The 16952-nt window shown below is 44.4% G+C and overlaps 1 protein-coding gene and 1 long non-coding RNA gene across 6 annotated transcripts in view; one reads left to right on the top strand and one right to left on the bottom strand.

Annotated features, from left to right (window-relative positions):
• KCNA6 (potassium voltage-gated channel subfamily A member 6) overlaps positions 1-16952 on the bottom strand; it is a 99969-nt gene that overhangs the window by 72101 nt on the left and 10916 nt on the right. Inside the window, exons 2-3 of one of the 5 annotated variants that reach the window (XM_072766196.1) lie at positions 7786-7920; positions 4430-4596 (exon numbers count right to left, since the gene is read on the bottom strand). The exons of 3 other annotated variants lie outside the window; for them this stretch is intronic. The gene's annotated coding sequence lies outside the window, so the exon portion shown is untranslated. The remainder of the gene's footprint in view (positions 1-4429; positions 4597-7785; positions 7921-16952) is intronic. One more of the 5 variants, XM_025995378.2, reaches the window with a different exon arrangement.
• Positions 7576-16409, top strand: LOC140599920 (uncharacterized). Its single transcript, XR_012002981.1, has 3 exons — positions 7576-7907; positions 15831-15944; positions 16337-16409. It is a non-coding gene; the product is annotated as an uncharacterized lncRNA (long non-coding RNA).

Raw genomic sequence — 16952 nt, forward strand, 5'->3', positions numbered from 1 at the left:
CAAACGGAAACTCTTTGTCAGACAGTCTCCACCCCTCCAGGCTTCTCTAGAAGCCTCTGCACCTGCCTTTGCTGCCCAGGGGAAGCTACAATAGCATTGCGCTGATCACACAGCGATGCTGCCAATGAGTATTGTAGGTGCTATGGTGCTATCCATGGAGGGCAGAAGGTGAGGACAGCAGCAGCACTTCCCAGACCTCTGATGGCTTTTCAAGTACAGCCCAAATGAAAATGATAATGATGGTCCAAGTGACTCCAAAAGGTGAGACACACCTATTTGTCAAACATCTCCCCTTAGCTATTTGCTGGTGGCTCTATTTATTTTATGGAGGAGGTTCTAGGAACAAAAGAAATACTGTTCCTTACCACCCCATCCAAACAGGCCAGAGAGAGCTTCTCAGGCTCCTGGAGAGGGTGAAGGGGAGACCAATATGGCCAGAAGAGATGTAATTTGTGACATTCTGCCCCCTGAGGTCTGTGGAATGATGACAACCACTCCCATCCCACTTCTGCTCCTTGCCTTCCCAGTGGGTGTGCACATTTTCTACTAGTAAGAAACTCTCAGAGGGGAATTTTCTGAAGCCTGGCACAGCAAAACCCCAAATAGAAAGGTTCTTTTCAAATCCACCTCTGAAGACATGGACATGGCCAACACACACATGAGAAAATGCTCCGCATCACTTGCCATCAGGGAAATACAAATCAAAACCACAATGAGAGACCACCTCACACCAGTGAGAATGGGGAAAATCAACAAGGCAGGAAACCACAAATGTTGGAGAGGATGCGGAGAAAGGGGAACCCTCTTACACTGTTGGTGGGAATATGAACTGGTGCAGCCACTCTGGAAAACTGTGTGGAGGTTCCTCAAAGAGTTAAAAATAGACCTGCCCAAGACCCAGCAATTGCACTGCTGGGGATTTACCCCAAAGATACAGATGCAATGAAACGCTGGGACACCTGCACCCCGATGTTTCTAGCAGCAATGTCCACAATAGCCAAACTGTGGAAGGAGCCTCGGTGTCCATCGAAAGATGAATGGATAAAGAAGATGTGGTTTATGTATACAATGGAATATTACTCAGCCATTAGAAATGACAAATACCCACCATTTGCTTCAACATGGATGGAACTGGAGGGTATTATGCTGAGTGAAATGAGTCAATCGGAGAAGGACAAACATTATATGTTCTCATTCATTTGGGGAACATGAATAATAGTGAAAGGGAATATAAGGGAAGGGAGAAGAAATGTGTGGGAAATATCAGGAAGGGAGACAGAACATAAAGACTCCTAACTCTGGGAAACGAACTAGGGGTGGTGGAAGGGGAGGAGGGCAGGGGGTGGGGGTGAATGGGTGACGGGCACTGAGGGGGGCACTTGACAGGATGAGCACTGGGTATTATTCTGTATGTTGGCAAATTGAACACCAATAAAAAATAAATTTATTATTAAAAAAAAAACAAATCCTCCTCTGAACTGCACACTTAGCCCATCCATCCATGAGCTCTGGGCACATGCTCGGTAAGTGACTATAATCTCTTCTAGACTAGATTCCTATAGGAACCTTCCATCCATGGCACACCAAGGCTGTGCCTTGAGAGAGGTTTGCCCTCCTACAGGCAGATGATTTAAAAGCAGTAATAAAACTGACCAAAAGTCGGACTGCTTTTTTTTTTTCCATTTGCAAAATCAGATTTTAATTATTGCATCTCTGCTATGAAACACTGCAAAAGTGTCCATGTATTCCCAAACAATTGAGTGTGTAATATTAGTAACACTTTTGGAGCAAAGTTTATCACATTTTCTTTTATGCTACAAATACTCTACTGATTGCTTTTTACTTCATCTGTGTCAGACTGTCCTGACTCGAGTGGACTCAGGTCCCCACCAGTAGTCTCTTTACCATTGCTGCTTCTACTCCAGCCAAAGGGATCCCTCCAAAACGGGATCAGAGCCTGCTATGCCTCTGACTTAAAACTCTTGCTTGCTCCCCTTCTCTGCCTTCAGAATGAATTCAACTTCTACTTGCTTTGTGACTCTTAACAGTCTGAGTCCAACTCAGACCACATTCTGAGTCCAGCCCCCCCATGCTCTTTTATCCCCCCGTGTGACCCACACCCCCAGTTCCTTGGACACATCATCCCTTTCTCAGGGTCTGTGCCTCTCGTCAAGCCATTCCTCCTATTAAGAATTTTCTTTTGATATTGAAAACTCTGACTCCTCCTGCAAGGTTGGCTGACGTGTCCACTTCCCTGGGACACTTTCCCTAGGAAAAATTCATGGCCCTTCCTACCTACTCAGAGTGCCTGCTGCATGACTCCACAGCAGCACTTCTATAGTTTCCCCCATATGGCCTCTAAGGAAGGCTATATTCCTAACCACAAGGGTAGAGCCCAAAACATTTGTTGGGCTGCATTTTACTAGTTAACAGAGTTGCTATGCCTTAAATCAGCCTGCATAACCAACCCACCTTTCAGTTCCTGACTCCTTGGGTCAAAGCAGGCTACTTTCCTTTCCACCCAAGTAACCCTCAGTCTATGAAACCAGCTGAGAAAGTAGGCTTACATCCACCTTGGAGTCTTGCTCTTTCCCTCCTTCCTGCAAGTGACCCTCAAGAAAGTTTGTTCCAAGGTAGATCGGAATAAAGACCCCCCACACACATTTGTCTGTGGTCTCAACAGTGTTTCAATTTGGCCTGCTACTCCAGAGTTGCAGGTAACTGGGTACTACTATGGATAATAATAAAGTTGTATCTTGATTCCTGCACTTCTCTTTGCACTTCACTCCCTTAGTCAGAAAGCAGTGATGATGAGTGAAGAACACCAGGGCAGGATCTAGGCCCTCGTGAATACCCTGAAAGCCTGACCCCCAGTGTCTACCATTCATTACACTGTACTACAGTCGATTGCTTACATGTGTCTGACATCTCTTATAATCTCCCTCCTAAAAACATTAACGCTCTGCTCACCTTTGATTCTCCAGATCCTAACACATGCAGGCTTAATATAAATGTATTTTAGAATGACCAGCCTTGCTGGATAGAGTATTCTTAGTTGCATATTTTTCCCATTTAGCATGTTGAATATATCATGCCAATCATTTCTAGCCTGCCAGGTCGCTGTGGACAGGTCTGTTACCAGCCGTTTTGTGTCTACCCTTGTAAGTTAAGGACCTCTTGTCCTGAGCTGCTCTCAGGATTTTCTCTTTATAATGTGCAAGTTTCACTATAATATGTTGAGGTGTTGACCTATTTTTGTTGATTTTGAGGGGAATTCACTGTGCCTTACGAACTTGAATGCCTGTTTCCTCTCCCAGATTAGGGTAGTTCTCAGCTATAATTTCTTCAAATAAACCTTCCATCTTTTTTTCCCCACTCTTCATCTCCTGGGACTCTTATAATATGAATATTATTTTACTTTGTGAAATCACTGAGTTCCTTAAGTTTATTGTCGTGATCTATTTATTTTCTTTCACTCTTCTTTTCAGCATCCTTGTTTCCCATCACTTTATCCTCCATAGCACTAATTCACTCTTCTGATTCCTTGATCCTCATTTTATGGCTTCCACTTGGGACTGCATCTCAGTAATAGCATTTTTATTTCAGCCCAACTGGATTTTAGTTCTTTTATCTGTATAACAAAGGATTCTCTAGTGTCTTCTATGCTTTGTTTCAAGCCCAGCTACTATCTTCATAATCATTGTTTTATTTTTTTTTTTGAAAGATTTTATTTACTTATTCATGAGAGACACACACAGAGAGAGAGAGAGGCAGAAACACAGGCAGGAGAAGTAGGCTCCATGCAGGGAGCCCAATGTGGGACTAGATCTCGGGACTCCAGGATCATGCCCTGGGCTGAAGGCAGGCACTCAACCAGGTGTCCCTAATCATTGTTTTAAATTCTAGTTCAGACATCTTATATACATGTTGATGAAATCCCTGGCAGTGAGTACTACCTCCTGTTCTTTGTTTTGGGGGTGAGTTTCTCCATCTTATTATTTTTGCCCAGAAAAGAAAGGAAGAAAGAAAAAGGAAAAAAACCAACAAGAAGCAAAACAAAATAAAACAAAGCAAAAACTAGGTGTGTTTTGGTCTGTGTGTTAAAAGAAACTAAATCCAAAATACGAAAGAAAGAAAGAAAGAAAGAAAGAAAGAAAGAAAGAAAGAAAGAAGAAAGAAAGAAGAAAGAAAGAAAGAAAGAAAGAAAGAAAGAAAGAAAGAAAGAAAGAAAGAAAGAAAAGAAAGACGTATATGGCACAAGATACTCTGTAAGTTGCCTCCTCTACTCCCTGCTGATTCCTGGCCCAGCTGTCATCCCTCACCCCTGATTCTTTGCTCTCAGAACCCCAATTTTGTTCAGATTTCTAGAAGTCAAGCACTTCAAAGAAGTTGGGGCCCTCCCCAGCCCTATGTTGAACAATAATCTTACCCATTTTTAACAAAATTGATTAGGATGAGCATGTGTCCTAAGTGTGGCCTAAGAGAGGTTGGTGGGAGACACCTGGAGGTTTCCTTATTCTTAGAAAGGTTTGTCCTTTCCTGCCTTTGGACTCTGTGGTATGAGGGCATGGTGCTTGGAAATGTTGCTTCAGCCATCTGTAAGAAAGAGAGGGGAGACAAGCAAGTCTCAGGGAATGGAATCCTCTGAGCCCTAACATGGCAATGGCAGTCTGATTGCCAAAATGGTTCAAATTCTCCATTCTGCCCTTTGCAATATGACTTTGAAGCTCCTTCCACCACCAGAAGGCAAAGTCTATTTCCCCATTACTTAGGTCTGGACTGGCCTAGTGAATTGTTTTAGCCAACAGTATGAGAGAGAGAGAATCTTAAGCAGGTCCCATGTCCAGCACAGAGCCCAATCTCACAACCCTGAGATCATGACCTGAGCCAAAATCATGGGTCAGATGCTTAAACAACTGAGCCACCCAGGCAACCCAAGACACATTTTTTTAAAGATTTATTTATTTTAGAGAGAAAGATAAAGTGAGCAGGGGGAGGGACAGAAGGAGAGGGAGAGAAAAAAAATCCTCAAGCAGTCTCCACTGAGCATGGAGCTCAATGTAGGGCTCAATCCCAGGCCCCTGAGATCATAATCTGAGCCAAAATCAAAAGTTGGATGTGTAACTGACTGAGCCACCCAGGCACCCCCAAGGCATCTGTTTTTTTAAGTAGGCTGCCAACCCTTTGAGGTAAAGAACTCATACTATATGTATCTGTAGAGAGGACTAGAATCTGAAAATGTACATATCAATACAAGGTAACCTCCACTAAATGCAATATGAGCAGACCAGTCCATATGAAGACTTCATGAAGGAAGCTGGATATGAACTGGGTAGTCTTTGAAGGAGGTTTAGGATTGAGAGAGATGAGAATTCATGGGGAGGTGGAGAGAGGCTCTTCTCTGGCCCTGGTGAGTTGGACATTCCATGGGTATTTGTTCTGGGAAGAGGTGAATGACCAGGAGTCAAGCTCAGAAATGGTGGTTTAAGGTATAAAGGACACAACAAGAAAAGAGCAGCTTTCTCTTGCAAGCCCAGCAAAAGTTCTTTCTGTGAGGTCACAAGGCATAGCTGTCAGGAGGTATAAGCCAGTGTACTCCCTAGCCATTCTCAAAAGTGTTTCAAAAGGCACATTGTCTCAGGGGTCAACAGGCCGATGCCCATGGTCTCAGAAATGACCAGGCCTGAGGAGTCTCTTTCTACGAGCTGTGCTCCTATACTCTTCACATGCTCTGACTCAGTGAGCCCCCTGCCAGCCTGGGAGGTGGGGGAGGGGGTCATAGAGCAGTCCTTTAATAAAGATTAGATCACAGCTGAACGGATTTCACAAGCCTAAAAAAGAGTAACAGTGAGGTACCTGTTTCTTTCAAATCGCCAGGTTTACCACCTCCCTCTCTACATCTGAGTTGCCCCAAGCCTGAGAGGAATGATCAGGGCCCCAGGCTCTGTCAAGGCCATCCCCCTTGGGGTCTGAAGAAAAGGCTAAGGAAAGCCCCCTGTTCTCCCAACTGCAAGCATGAAGGTGTTAAATAATTCTGAAAACAAACCAGCTACAGAATTAGAGCACAGGGAAAGAGGCTTGTAAGTTAAGGCCAAATACAAAATACATAATAGTATTTTGGCCAAGAAGCCTTCTTTCTTTTATCAAGCAATGATTATGTGCTAAGCAGATCTTATCTGCAATATTTCTCTGAAATAAGTATAATGATTCCCATTTTACAGTTAAGATATCACCCTCAAGAGAGTGAGAAATGTGCCCACAGTCAAAGCCAAAGCTTTTGAGTAGGAAAGGCAGGATTCAGACCTAGGTCAGTAGATGCTGAAGTCTGTGGGCTCCCCACGAAGTCCCCATGCCAGGCCTGGCTACTAGATTTTTTCAAAGTCTGAGTGGAACACAAGCTTTCACAGGGGGTTAGTTGTAGAGGCATCACTTAGTCAAGAGAGTAAGTGAGTTAACACTTTGGACTTCAAACCAGTTCTGTAATAAAGTAGCCATAACAGCCATGTGGCCTTGGCCCAATCACCTGATTTCTCAGGGCCTCAATTTTTTTTTCATTATACAGTGAAAAAGTGAGTCTGGATAATAGATGAGACCCTCTAGCTCCTATGGCTAGGAGGTTTTTCATCTCTTCCATAGAGAGGCTAGCCCAGACTGATCGGACCCAACTGAGAGTTTCTAGGAAAGAGGTTCAGACTGGTTCAAAGTCAACCTTCCTCCAATCCACCAAAATCAGGACTTCAAAAGTATTGATTTAGCTGTTGGAGGCTCAGTCTTGTGGATGACAGGGCAGTTAAAGGGGCAACTGTAAACAACCCTTGGACGCGCTTAACAACCATCTATGCCACAACATCCAACCAGAACAGTGAAGATACACCAAGCCAGTCTCTCTTGACCATGGGAAACTTCACCACTGCTTCCCTTGCTTTGAGAAAGGAGAGCTTGTCCATCCACCCCCTTCCCCTCCTTCCAGATCCTCTGATGCGGCAGAAAAGCCACATACGGTTGTTGTACATAAGAGAAGGGGCCAGGGACACCTGGGTAGCTCAGCAGTTGAGCATCTGCTTTCAGTTCAGGTCGGGAGCGTGGGGCCCTGGGGATTGAGTCCCCCATCCGGCTTCCTGCAGGGAGCCTGCTTCTCCCTCAGCCTGTGTCTCTGCCTCTCTTTCTGTGTCTCTCATGAATAAATAAATAAAAATCTTTAAAAAAAAAAGAGAGAGAGAGAGAGAGGAAAGGAGAGGTGAGGAGAAGAAGAGAGGAGGAGAGGAGAGGAGAGGGTCATCCCTGCTAGCTAAGAATGTGCCTTTTCTGAAAGTCAGTCCTGGGGGATCAAATGTCATTGAGGATGTTGACTGACCTTCCACACCAACCCCCCAAATCAGCTAACAACCGCAGTGGGCAGGCCCTAACAGAGGGAAAGACAAGACTGCTGCAGGAATCTGCGGGGTGGCAGCTGCCTCTCAGTCACAAGGCTGCTGAATAGGGAAGGGAAGGGAATCTGGCCCAGGGCAGATTTACATGCAGCTCTGCTGCCCGCACTGCTGCGAAGGCAAAGCCCCACCTCCTCCCCGCCCCCGCGCCCAGCAGCGCTCCCAGGGATTGAGGCTGCAGGAGCCTGACACGGAGAGCCTGCAGTCACTGGGAGCCGCTCCAGGACACAGCCTGTGCGAGGGAAAAGGTTTGAACAAGAAGAGTAAAGAGAAGCCAGAGTCCTTGGTTTGTGTCAGGAGAGTTTGAGCCAATAGTGGGTTGCTGGGTGGAGGACCCTGGAGGAGCGTGTGCGGTTACCTGGTTATGTTCCTCTCTCCCTGCTCCACCTTGCTGAGCTCCAATCAGCCAGATGTCCAGAGTGGGGACTCACCACTGCAAGGGCCGCCAGTCCTCAGAACAGCCTCACAGGAAGGACTCAGGTGGGCTTTAAGGCTGTGGGGGTGCAGGTGGGGGGGCCAATGGAAGGGTGGGTAGGTGTAAAGGAGAGAAATTTGGGGGGTGAGTGTGAGAATTCAGGATGGGAGGTGACAGCTGGGAAGAAGGGAATGTATCCCCAGGCAGCTGCTGGTGGATGGGGCTTCCCTGCTCCTGCCATGCACTGTGCTTTCTGCAGAGGGCCAGCAGTGAAGGGCTAGAATGGAGGCTGAGGTCAGGGTGCTGTGGGTGATTGGCACCGTCCAGGTCTCCAGGCTTCTGTCTCTCAGAGCCATTATCTAACTGTTCAGCAGGGAGGGGAGGAAATCATAACTACACATTTCACAAGGAGGCTCTCTAGGAAGGAAGAGCGGCTGCAAAGAAAGGATGTGGGTGAGAATGAACAGAAAGAGCCTCCCCAGCATCCATACTACAAGGCAGCTGATGGAAGCTAAGATGACTTGATCCTAGAAGATCTTAAGGGAAGGGGAGGCTGCCCCCTCCCAGAGGGCCTGGCAGGACTGGCCTGGGCTGGGCAGATGCTGCTGAATGAGGGAGAAGCTGTGCAACCTTGGGCAACTTAGTCAACGTCTCTGGACCAGGATCAATCATAAAAATGCCTGCTCTGCTGACCTTAGTGGATTGTTGTGATGTTCAATGGTGGAAAAGGTTTGTAAAATGTGAAGTGCACTTAAATGTAAAGGCATAAAATTATTCTTGCCAGAATTTCTTAGACTAGTGGTTCCCAACTCCAGCTGCACATGAAAGTCTCTTGAGAAGCTTTTTTTAAAATGCTGCACCAGGACTCCATCCCAGATAAATTATTCAAGTTGGAGAGGGAACAAGACAGCAGAGGGAGAAGGAAGTGGTATTTTTTTAAAAAGTGTCTCCATGGTTCTGAAGCCCTATGAAGGCTGAGACCCACTGCCTAAGATTTCACAAACCTCCTGAAGGTAACTGTTTGGAGCACATGTCGCAGCTTCTCCCAGATTTACTAAGTCAGAAGCCCAAGGAGCCCCACAATCTCACTATTGAGCAAGCAGTAAGAGCAGCATGGACATGTTGTCGCAGTGATGAGTCTGTCAATGACCTCTTTCCCCACAGGATGGATGATCATACCCAGCAATGCTCTTGACAATGTGGGCGTAGTTGCTTGGGAAGGGGAGGTGCCCTTCAGATAATAAGTGCAGACATGTGCTTTTGGGATGGGGTAATGCCAGACAGCACATCCAATCCCAGCCCTGCTGCGCGGAGGTGACAGTCCAATTATCAAATGACAAATTCCCCAGCCAAGGAGCCTGAGAACCTTAAGATAAAAAGGAAACCATGATGTTATCTATAGCTAATAGCAGAGATGGCCCGTGTCTTATTGTTTTGCCAATAGATTGCTTGGGCTTTCTTGTTTCACACTCTCTCTGCGTGTTCCATCCCATTCCAAAGATTCTATAAGCACACACACATATGTGCCCATTCACACCCACTCACATGTGAGACCCCAACCTCATCAGTCACTCAAATGGGCAGATGAAGAGGATTCAAGGAGCCAGTGAACTCCTACCAGGCAGCCATGTTACCTGGGCACATGGCTAGTGTAGGATAGGATAATGCAGCTGACATTGGGAGGAAAGGTAGCCTAGGGGTCACTGGGTTTAGTGGGCCCTATGATCACAGCAGTTCAGAGCAAGGACTGTGAGCCAGACCACCTGGGTGGTCTCCACCTACCTCCACCCTGACAGACTGTGCCACTTTGGACAAGCTACTTCTATGACAGGGAGATACCTACAGGGCCACTGGGGAGATTAAATGACTTGGGATTGGGACATGTAAAACTCCTAGAAACAGGCCCAGGACAGGGTATGCTGGGGAAGTGTTTGCTGCCATTATTGTGGTTTCTGCTGTGCTTTATGATAGGTAAGGAAGTTGGAGTCTAGAACATAAGTTGTTCCATTTGTTCATCCTTCTTGACTTTTGCAAGAATAAAGCCTAAGAAAATATTCTTAAATGTGGACAGATATCTTTACTAAAAATAGTCACTGTAGTATCATTTAGAAGAACAGAAACCTGAATGTCCAACAGTAGGGGGTAGGTTAGCAAATAATGATGTATCTAATAATGATTATGTAATAATTGCATGAGGATATTAAAGATATATGAAGTTTTTATAAATGAAATACAATATGATCTCTATACAGATACAGATACAGAGACAGAGACATAACTAGTCTAGAAGAAAAACCCAAAACAGGCCAACACTGAATGTCTCTGGCTATGGGATGATGGGGTCTTTTATTTTCTTCCTTACATTTTTCTGAGTTGTACAATTTTCCATAATGAGCAGAAAAGTCAGATAATAAAGTGTTTCAAGCAATTTGTTCAAGGTCAAATAGTGCATTAGGAGCCCACATAAGCTTTCCTTCCCTGTCCAGGGTTCTGCTGCTTCATCAGGCACACTAGCAATAGGGAGGGAAGCCAAATGGAATAAGGCTAATGATCAGACACCAAAAAGCACCAAGACCAGTGGAGCCATGCAGGACTAGGATCCAGCACAACCATGTAGGACTGGGATCCAGCACAGGGGGATCCCTGGTCTGGACTTGTAGCTCTACCTCTCAAGGCTGAGCTTGAAGGGCAGAGCTGGATACTTTCTATCCAACCAAGACCTTTCTAACCAGAGTCATTGCATAGCACACTGGGGCTGGCATACAATCCAACATCTGCCCTTGAGGTCACTATCACCTCCCCAGAAGTGGAAAAAGTCAGCTTCTACTTGATCCGAGGATACCAATGAATTGTACCACCTTTTCTTTCCTCTGTCTACATGCTCCCTCTGCAAATGGGGAGCCAGAGACTCAGAGAATACTAGTTAGCACCCTTGCTGGTCTGCATTCCCCTGCTCCTCCTTAATATAGAAGTGCCTTTCCATGCCCAACATTTTTCCAATCATAATGCCAAGGTACTTGACACAGCCAAAACTGAGAAATGTTTATTTTGCAACTGTGAAATAAAGAAGATCTGGAAGCACTTAATAACTAAGACCTCATCTAAGAAAAATAGGAAGGCAGGAAGAAAGGAAGAAGGGAAGGAGGAAAAGCTGAGGGAAGAGATTTATCCCCCTTGGTTTTACATAAAAATGATTATATCCCTTTCAAAATTTTGCTATAACCTGCTCAATATATTTGTAAGTGGTAAGCTCTGATCTTTGTCTGTAAAATAAAGAAACTGGAGTGGGTAAGCCCTGAAATTCAATGATTCTATATAAAGTTGAAATTTAGTAACTCTGGCTCTCTTTACAAAAGATCATTTGGGTGGCAAAAGCCAAGCAATAATGTTTGCCAAGTTATCGAGGGAACCAGCTGTACATTCAATGAATAAGCTAAGCATCCACAGAATTTTCAAGCAAAAACTCAAAAATCGCCTAATCCAACCATCTCACGTTACAGATAGAGACCCTGGGACAAAGAATAATATCAATAGCTACCATCTGCTGAGTGCCAGTTGGGCGACTTGCTCAGGGTCACACAGCAGGTCAGTGACAGACCCAGAATTAGGCATGATGCCCACCTTTTCCACAGTTCACTTGTCCAAACTTTTAGTTGATTTGAAGATGAAAGGACTGGCTATCAGGAACTCCTCACAGACCAAGATGTCCAGAAAAGGAACAACAGGTACAAAGGCAATAAGAGGTCAAGAGCAACTACATCCTCTCTCTTTTTACCTGTAAACACAGAAAGTAAATGATGCAAGAGAGAATGTAGTCCTGGACTGGAAGGGGTGGAGGAGTAGACAATGAGCATCAGGCCTTTCCTGGGTGAGCAGAGTAGAAGCAGAAAGAGCTGCCCAGAGGACTTAAGTCCCAGCATAGGAGGAACCAGATCCAACTGGGAGGTACCATCATCTGAAGCACCATGGGAGGATATCTTGAAAACAATATTTAGGAGCATGGAAAATAAGACTAACGAGCCTGGTTACTTATAGCTCACTGCTAGTTTTCTTTAAGTCTTGTTCAGATTGTGAATAAGATTTTAAAATATGATATTTAGTAAAGGGACTTGAATATTTTCATTAAAAGGTCTAGTTGAGTTAGGCATCTGACTCTAGATCTCAACTCAGGTCTTGATCTCAGGGTCATGAGTTCAAGCCCCATGTTGGGCTCCATGCTGGGTATGGAGCCTACTTTAAAAAAAAAAAAAAGATCTAGTTTAGTTAGAAAACTAAATAGAGACGCATATGATTGTCTTTGACTTTGTTAATGAGATGTGTAGAACTCGGGCTGTTACGCCACAAGGCAATGCCATCAAGAGGCTATCAGTCTGGAGAAGTGCATCTCAAGTGTGGACATTTGCAGCAAAAGGAATAGATACTCTAGATTGAACCAATAAGACCCAGTTTTACAGTTATTTTTCTCAAAGACTTCTATTTCAGAAGGGTTGGAATGTCAGGGAGGCAGAGGCTATCTTATTTCACATTATTCAGAGCCCTATCAGAACAGTGATTCTGAATGGCTCTGCACAACTCAACAGAAGTGTGGAGAACTCTCAGAAGGTTGATAAGAGGCCGCAAAATGGTCTATTGGAGAAAACCATTGAGGGCTAAGATTCCGTGGACTCAAATTCACCATAAGAAGTTTCAGATGACTTTGAGTTTCTCAAAATTTATTCCTTGGGTTATAGTTTTTGTGGGATGTTACTAGACGTGCCCCCCCAATAATTTGGACCACACAGGTTTAAGAAGTGTAATACATTATTTGCTGCATGACTTCTCTAGACCTTTAATCTTATGTTCCCATGCATTGTATATATCTCAGAAGCAGAAACGTAGTGGCTGGGAACATCTCCACGGAAATGTTGTGTTGGACTAGGACCCTGCAGATCACATTTGAGGAACTCTGGCATAAGGAGTTATTCTAGGGAATATGGTCAGATGAATATCCATCTCAGTTGGTACAAAATAGGAGGAAATGTATAACTGAGGTAGGAGAAAAACATCCCTACAACAAGAGTTATGAAGCTCCAACACGTATAGTGTGGAGTCTGAGTTTTGGAATTTCTCTCCCTCCCATCCCCTGGTTATGAGGATATTTCAGAACAGGCCTGGGATAATGAGGGACTTTTCCCGATGCAGGGCAGAGTAATGGATTCTTTGTCTTTTGGAGGCCAGTGGCCTGCTCAATTTTTGTATGTCATTTTGTCTTATTCTCTCCTTACTTACCCATCATTGAGTTCGGCCGACTCCCTTGCAAATTAAATACATTTCTGAAATGTATATAAAGAAATACACTCATGTAAATTGAGTCCTATTTTCCACTGGCTTGTGTTATAATTCGACACTGTGAAGAATGTTGACCCCAAATGCATTGCGAAGGCATGTTTCTGAGTCTGTTCGGCACTCAAGGAGACTTACTGTGTGGGTCCTCATGCAGTGTCCTCATAGCTCCTTCTCTCACTCAAGGCAAGCCCAGGAGTCAGGCAAGTAAACGGCTGGCTGTGCACACTCAGTCGTTTGATGTCCCAGGTAATTCCTAAGTGTGTTGGAAATTCTCACTGATTTCCAGGATTTTTTTGTGTGTGTGTGCTTATGTTTTTTCTAAATGGATTATGGAAACTGCTGGATATTCCCTTCTGCTGCCTTGTTTTAGCAGGGAGGCATTTTTTCATCTAAGAGGGTATTAAGCCCCTTTCTATGAGTCACCTATGTTACAACCAAGTATCAGATAATTACATAACTGAACCAAGACCAGTGTTAGGTCAGGAATCCAGATCTACAAAGGGAGAGAAACTACTGCACATATATTTCCTAAAGGCCTTGATTTACATGAGCTTTGAATGGTTCTAATTGTTTCTAGAGGCTGGGCACTTTTGAGAGGCCCTGCCTATGCCTTAGTGTCCTTCTAGAGTGGGCCGAAAAGAAAGAGACCATGGAAAAAACAACTTTTTTTTTTTTTTAATTGAATGCTTACTCTGTGCTGTGATCTGCATTGCTACCTATTTAGCATTATCTCCTTTAACCCCACTGGCCACCATGAGGGTGTTCTATCGATGGCCTGATTTTACAGAGGAGAGAGCCACGGCTCAGAGACGTTCCCCGTGTTCAAGGCCACACAGTTACACAGACAGGCTAGCAGCGCTGGGCACTGACTCCGAGGTTGGCTGACATCACCCCTTCCCATACAGTTAACAGAGAGACAGGAGGGCCTTAGGATCGCGACCTCATTTCTCATATCCTGCCTCACCTGACTCGGCTATAAGTGTGGAAGATACCATGCTGCACACTTGGAAATTCATCATCTAGACAGTCAGAATGCAGCAAGAAAAAGAGGCAATTGCAATCGAGTTTGTTAGAGTTCCCACTTCTGAACATACATTTTGAAAAATACCCCCTAATTCCTCCAGTGAATAAAAAGCCTCTTTCTCAAATCTGACCCATAATCCCACAACCCTGTCCATAGTTCCTTTCCCTTCCACTGGACAAAGGAATTATGCTGTATGAAGTATGCCATAAACTAATTTAAGTTCATCTTTTTATAGACCATATATTTTCCTTTAAGCTTAGTTATTATATTCTGTGATTTCATTTAAATGAGAAAGGGCCCCTACCTATTAAAATCACCTCTGATAGGAAAGTGATTATATTACTTTTATACACACACACACACACACACACACACACACACATCAAAAACAACTTTTCAGAACTACATTTATGGGAAAAAGTGAGGCAGACAGGCATTAAAATGGAAGACCCATGACGGATTCCCTTTAACTCCACCTGATTTGCTCCTAGAAAGGTCAAGTATGAGGGTCAGGGGTGATGGGCAGGGGAAGAATCATAGACTCCTTCTAAATTTGGGTTTTCGGAAGTGAAAGCTGTCCTCAGTAAGGAATGACCAATATGAAATCTGCTCCTCTCTTAAGACCCTAAGGATTTAGAGCTGCCTCTAGCCCAAATTCTGGCCCCAAAATATTTTGATGAGATAACAGGTAAAGCAAGGAAAAGAGGAGAACCTTTCTTATCTCTCTCCCAACTCAATTATATTGGACACAGTTCCAACTCTACAGCCAGTAATTCCATAAACAGGAGAGCCTACAAAGAAGAATCTAGAAAGGGAGGGAAGAAAGCACGTGGGGATGACCATGGGCTTCACAGTGTTGCAAGGATGCAGAGCCCATGGCTGATGGCCAACCATTACCCGGGAAAGCCATGAAATCCCACTGAAGAGCCCCAACTCAAAACCCTCAGTCCCAGCCAGCACGAACAGAGTGATGTCTCATCATCTGACATCATAGAAGTAGGCAGCTGGCCTCAAATCAGAAATACCCAAACACTGAGGTTTGCCTTTTTTTGCATTTTAATAATTTTTAGATGGAAACCCTCAATTGCATCACACATTTCCTTGCCTACTTAATTGGACAGAGAATATAACTTAGCATGTTCTTGATTCCTATAAGGTCCCTTCTCTCCAAGCAGCCACCCAATTCTGTCTCTCGCCTGGAGTTGTGACTGCCTCCTGCACAGGCTGCCAGCCTTGCTTCTGCTTTCACCCTCTTCCTAACAACCACACCTACCCCCATCTCATCTAACCATCCACTGCAACTCAGTTCAATGAGATCATACAAGGAAGGCTTTGAGAGGGGCCACATGCAATGTGTCCATGGGGTCACCAGATGAAGTGGGCTGGGCTTAGTGCCTTTGGCAGAAATGCACACATTGGAAATGTTTCCCACCTAGAAGGAAAACAGTGCTGTGATGGCTCCAGTCTCAGTGGAAAGTTGAAATGCAGGATCAAGACCAGATCTCTCATTTTTCAAAAGCAAAAAAGTCAAGGTCTATATGGGAAATCTCCCAATATTTCTTGTATCTTTTACCAGCTTTATTGAAATGAAATGTTCATATCCAGTATTTCTTAACACCGCATCCTATTTGACCCACAGGTACCTGATTCAGGACCTACTATCAGGAAAGCCTGCAAAGTCTTGCCTTAGGCACTCTGAGATTGCTATTCGGAATTCTGCAGGGATATTAAACCATCTGCCAGAGGATTGCAGGTACAGAAAAAAAAAAAAATAAGCAAATAAAACAAGAACCAAACACACCTCCAGGGGAACAGAGGATAATGACCAGGCATGGAGTGTGGCTGGGCGTGGGTAAGTGAGAACCTGGGCTCCCCACAGACACACATGTGTGCTGCTCCTGGGTAAATGTGACCCCTCCCCTGAAGCACAGAGAGCAGTCCTACGGGAGACACGAACTCTTTTCCCCATCATGCCAGCTTTCTCTCTCTTTTCAGCAACGTCAAATTGCCTTAAAGCAGCTGGAGAGTGCCTGTCTGATTTATGGCTCAGCCACCATGGCTTCTGGAAACTTTGTTCTTCTGACATGAGTCCTGTGATTTATAAAAGGAATCTGTAACCAACAGTGACTTCTCTTTCTCTCCCAGGACAACAGAGTACATAGAAGAATCTAGAAGCTGATTTCTGCTTCCCAGGGCGTCAGAAATTGGCACTCTTGGGTAAGATGCATCCCTTCTTTCTTTCTGCATCCCTTCTTTCCTTTTTAAAATACAGAAGTCTCAAATAACCTCCTGCTTTTCTGACTTCCAATTCGTGACAGTTTCCTGCAGCCCAGTCACTAAATTTAACAGAAGTATAGCCCTAAAAGGTTATAGAACCTCTTACTTGGTAAGATGAAAAGCTCAGGCCTTGGCTGCCCAGGCCAGAGCCTGTACATGAGCCTATCTTTGCCCAGTGTGAAAATACCTTTGGTACTCACTAGAGTCACAAGTTTTAGTCATTCCTTGCCAATCCAGCAGCTGGTTATCTGATGAAGAATTTCTCTAGTGATGCCTGCTACCCTCTGTACCTTGGAAAGTCAGGGAAGAGGGAAATGAAATTACAACGTACTTGATTCCACTTCCTACGGACAGCTGTGCTAATGAGTTTGGCTGGATAGGAAATGAATAAAATTGGTTAAGTTTAATCCTTGGGTTTCTGTTTTCCATTAAAAAAAAAATATATATATATATATATATATATATATCAGTGGTGGAGTTAGAA

Source organism: Vulpes vulpes, chromosome 8 (genome assembly GCF_048418805.1).
Source record: "Vulpes vulpes isolate BD-2025 chromosome 8, VulVul3, whole genome shotgun sequence".
Taxonomy (NCBI): Eukaryota; Metazoa; Chordata; class Mammalia; order Carnivora; family Canidae; genus Vulpes; species Vulpes vulpes.